This window comes from Octopus bimaculoides, chromosome 9, assembly GCF_001194135.2.
Source record: "Octopus bimaculoides isolate UCB-OBI-ISO-001 chromosome 9, ASM119413v2, whole genome shotgun sequence".
Classification (NCBI taxonomy): domain Eukaryota; kingdom Metazoa; phylum Mollusca; class Cephalopoda; order Octopoda; family Octopodidae; genus Octopus; species Octopus bimaculoides.
Genome location: NC_068989.1, coordinates 20,244,653 through 20,250,319, shown reverse-complemented (window position 1 = coordinate 20,250,319; position 5,667 = coordinate 20,244,653).

Here is a 5,667-nt window from a genome sequence, read left to right as displayed (position 1 = left end):
ATAAATAAATAAATAAATAAATAAATAAATAACAGACAGACAGACAGACAGATAGATAGATAGATAGATAGATAGATAGATAGATAGATAGATAGATAGATAGATAGATAGATAGATAGATATTTACAACCAGTTGAATATATGTCTGGTCATAGAGTGACAAATGATTTCGCATCTTTATCGACGGCAGGTCAGGCTCAATGGCAGATGCATATCCTTTCTCAAACTGGAGGTAGAAAACCGTTACAGTTAGTTAATATGTAAACAAAGGTTAAAACACTGTTTGAAGCTTGGCTGAGTTCTCTCTCTTAGACCAGTTCAGATGGCAAATTTTATGGACTTAAGTAGCGAAAGGGGGATCTCAGCTCCTAGGCTGTTTCCAGTTTGCGAGAACTTTTTCTGCTCTAATCAGCGGGTGAGGAATCCCATACTTGTATGAGGTAGCGCTTGAAATGGAGGCATGGGCTCTAAATCAGACTTCTAGCATTTATCCTAGATTATTCTTGCTCGCTTGCTATGCAGAGCTTGTGTCAGCCGTTCCCGTTAACGTAGGGCTCTGGCCGCTCTGTGATTCTCTATTTAATTTCGTATGGGGGTTCCATTATCCTTAAGCCACCATTCATGGCTGGCCAGGGACGTGACGTGCCATCTTTCCGGAATCCTGAAAGAGGACCTGTGGTTGTACAGGTGCCGCTTAAAAGCAGTTCCGGCCGACCCGATATATCTCCGAACCTGATTGCTGGCTGTGTTCACACGCCTGGTGCATCTTCCGTTGGCCCCGGGCATGGGGTTGACCGCCGCTGTTACTGGAACTGTTAACGGTGCTGTTATTACGGAGCGTGGTTCAGGCTATATCACTGTAGTTGTTGTCGTTGCGGTAACCATTCCCGGCCGTAATGCTGGTGTTGCTGCTGCTGTTGCTGCTGCTGTTGATGCCACTGTTGCGGTTGTTGTGGCTGCCATTGCTGTTAATAATGGTCGTTGGAATGACAGCTTCGCTGCCGCTGTTGATGCTGTTGCCATATGTAGTAGAACGTTGTTGTCATGTAGTAGAATCTTGCCTACCTTATGAGAGTTTATGCTAGGAATATACTTTTTCAGCTGTGGATAATATCAGGTAATGTTGCATAGATACAATAATTACATTTTTTTTTTGTTTCGTTTTGGGGAACGGTGGATCTTGAAGCAAATGAAGCTATAAATAACAGTGAGTACAAAATTCGAAGCCTGATAAGATTAAAGTTTCCAAGATGGATTGAGAAATTCGAAGCATGCTTCGGTCCAGAGGTAGAGCCGTTATCATGTTTACAAGGGACATGTGTTCGAATACCACGGGCAGCCGTCGATTTCTTCTATCCAAAGGGTTTTTAACAGATAATTTACAAGCTATTTTTATAGCTCTGTCTGCTTCAAAATCCATCGTTCCGGAAAAGAATTATTTCACGTTCCCTCGAAGTGTTTGACGCCATTTATAATTTTACATTTTCTTACTACTAATTTTCAAAATATAAATATTTAATAAAATAAAAATAAAATGAAATGAAATAAAATAAAACAAAATAAAAAGTAATGCTTCTTTATCTTCTACTTTCTTCAGTCATTGGACTGGATCCGTACTGGGGCACAGCCCTGAAGTGCTTAGTCGAACAAATCGACCCTAGTACTTATTATTAAAAGCCTGGCACTTTTTCTGTCAGTCTCATTTGTTGACCCGCTCAGTTATGTGGACGTAAACAAACTAACAACAGTTGTCAAGCGATGATGGGAGACAAACAGAAACACAGACACGCACATATATGTATATATATATATATATATGTTTTTTTTTCTTTTGTTCTTTCTTCGAAAAACCTAGTATTTCTTGGTTTTAATGTAAATTTGCAAATACATAACCCAATGCATCTATAATGATAGGTACAAATATGTATGTATGTATCAATGTATATATGTTTGTATGTATGTATGTATGTATGTATGTATGTCTTTTTAATTTTGAGTAAATTTTGACCACCACCGACTTGGTAGCAAGGTTGTGAAGGAAAGTTATAATTAAACCGTCATCCTTTAAATTTTAAGGTCTTGCAGATTATTATAGTCCCATATATCATGATCATTTATAGATTATGAATTAAGGATCTGCATTCTCTCCCTAAAATTCCAAGTTCAGCTATACTTTGCTCTAGACGGGTTGTATGTATGAATGTATGTATGTATGTATGTATGTATGTTTGTATGTATGTATGTATGTATATATGTATGTTTGTATACAGGACGGGGTTCTTCCAGTTTCCAGCAACTAAATCCACTCACAAGACTTACGTCGGCCATAGGCTAAAGTAAAGGCATTTGCCCAAGTTACCCTGCAGTGGAACTGAACCCGGAGTAATGTAGTAGGAAAGCAAATTTTTTACCACATAGCGACGTCCGTAGCGTATTCGAATCATTTAAATGACATCAATCTCTTCATTTCAATTGTATGTAGTAAAGCACTATGTTTTTTTTACTAACGATTGACCTAAGGTCATTCAACTCGTTTGTCACTATTTCATGTGACTACACCTTACTAAAGTTGTTTACAAAATTGTAGCTTCAATCTCAGGTAACTGATACAATCTCTTTTTTAACTGGAATTGTCAATTTTGCAATATAACTCATAAAGATTACATCTGTACAAAGGTTGTTGTTTTCTTAAACTTTAATATGTGATGTGTTCATATATCAGTTAACAATTATAAACAGCATTATTTACATTTTATATACAGCTCTTGACTCAGATGTTCACCTTCATTAATTATAAAATACAAACGTCGAAATTTGTATCATAAAAAATCTATATAAATGCAATTATTTCAGCTGCTCTTTCGGTCACATAACGCTTACAACACATTTTACTCTCTCTCCCCCTCTTTCTATGTCCCTCTCTGCCTCTCTCTCTCTCTCTCTTTCCTATTCTTTCTCTCTTTTGTTTGAAATTCCAATTCACTAGCAAATCTACCCGTCTACGATGGAGGTATAAAATGAGGGAGGTAAGTCATAACAGCAGTATGTATTGAGAAATGTGTAAATGGACTTGATAGATTATTGGGTGATGTCTTAGAGAAATCACATTATTGTTGGTGATACAGCATTCTATTGCAGCTATATGACATATGTTTGCGACTAAGTGACATGTAATGACGATTCATTCCCGAACTGAAATAGCCTCCTAGCCTTTGTATCATGAATGGTTATGTGGACTACTCCTAACGAAAGCCAAATCTTCCTTCGACCACTACATAAAAGGTATTAAGAAAAAAATGTTATTTAGATATGCTTTCATTTTAGTTGTTTACACTACTTTACACTTGTTTATACTCTTATACATTCAAAGTTCAGAAATTTCCTTATTTGAATTATGAATTATATTCCTTTCGATAATATCAATATGATTACAAAACTTCTTTGTAGACGATATTTTCTGTTTGGTCGACACTAAATTTCAAATTACTGGAGTCCGTTGCTCTGCTCATAGCGATGTATAACTGGCCGTGCATAAACACCTCCTCGTCGAAATAAAACTCCGGAAGAAAACCAAATCATTCAGATAGGGACCGTCTGACTCTTACGCGACTTGTTAGAAAGGATCACAACAGTACAGCTCCCAAAATTACTGCAGATCTTAATGACCACCTCGAGAACCTAGTTTCCACAAAACCTGTTCGCCGGGAACTGCACAAAGCCGGATTTCACGGGAGGGCTGCAATCAGAAAACCACTACTTTCAAAAGCAAACGTTGCAAAGCATTTAGAGTGGAGTTAAAACCTACAGAATTGGTCCCTAGAGCCGTGGAAGAATGTTATTTTCTCGGACGAGTCATCCTTCACCTTATCTCCGACCACCGGCCGAGTATACGTGTGGAGACAGCCAAAAGAAGCATTTGATCCAGACTGCCTTCTTCCAACTGTTAAACATGGAGGAGGATCTGTGATGATCTGGTGGGGGGTGCCTATATCTTGGAAATCCACCGACCCAATGGTTTCCCTTCATGGCAGAATTAATAATCAAGATGATTTAAGCATTTTATCTGATCAAATTCATCCTATGGTTGCAGAACTGCTTCCAGAGGGAAACACAATCTTTCAGGATGATAATGCACCAATTCACACAACTAAAGTTGTTACTGAATGGCATGAGGAGCATTCTAGTCAAGTTGAACATCTTATCTGGCCACAACAGTCACCAGATCTCAATATTATTGAACATTTATGGTGCATTTTAGAAAAATAATTAAGCAGTCGATATCCTCCACCATCATCACTACAAGAACTGACTTTAGCTGAAGAATGGACAAAAATTCCTTTGGAAACTATTCAAACTTTGTACGAGTCCATACCTCATAGAATTCAAACTGTAATTACAGCAAAAGGCGGTCCTACCCCATATCAAAATAAATTTGTTTGAAATTTTAAGGTGTATATGCTGTATATGCTCCAAAGAAAAAAGTTTAAAACATTGTATATACTGAAGTTCTGTAAATGTTTTATAATTTTCGTACAATACATTTCCCTATTATTATTGATATTACTTTCTGTATTTAGATATTCTAGATATTTTTTCAAATTATGTTATGAAATATTTAAATACTTTTAACAATATTTATTGTAAAGAAAATGGGCATTACGATAGATACCAATATGTGCCTTATGAATACATACATACATACCTACATACATACATACATATATACATACATACATACATACATACATACATACATGTGAGTGTGTGTGTGTGTATGTGTGTGTGTGTGTTATATATACTTTTAGATATATTTTTTTAATGGATGAATGTGATTTCGTCCTTTAATTGGAGTAATTTCTAAAGATTTCTAACGATGTTTCTTCATACATTACAATTGAATTTACTAATGAAATTTTGTATAGGTATGATAACTTATATAGAAGTAATCAGTATATGATTTAACTTATTAAACACAGTTCAACAATTTTTTTTCTTGCCTTTAACCCTCCAACGCGGAGTATAGGCCACTTATAATTGAATTCCATGTCGCATAATTTCTCGCTTGTGTACTTATACTCTGCCATGAATGTCTTCCTTTCTCTAGTTCTTTTGTGTTGATCTACGCCACGAGTTCTTAGGCCTACCCCTCTTTCTATATCCATCTGGATTCCACTGTAAAGCGCTTTTCGCTGCATTTGGTGTGTCCTTTCTAATTGTGCTACCAATCCACTTCCACTTTCTCTTAAATATTTGTTCTCTAATTGGAACTTGATTCGTTCTTTGCTATAGCTCCATATTGCTTATGTGTTCTGGCCATCTGATTTTAAGTATACTACGCAAGCTCCTGTTGATGAATGATTGTATTTGCTTATTTGACTTAACTGTTGTTCGCCATGTCTCAGCCCCATACAATAACACCGCTTTTACGTTAGTGTTAAAAATTCTTATTTTGTTCTTTATTGAAATTACACTTGCGCTCCATACTTTTTTAACAGGTGGAAAGCGGTCCTTGCCTTACTTATTCTCGTCTTAATATCTTCGTCGGTGCCGCCTGAGAACGTTATCTTACTACTTAAATACGTAAACTCGGCTACATCCTCTAGTTCACCGGTTTCTAGTTTAATACGTTCGCTGTTTTCTTCATTAACGCGCATAATTTTTGATTTG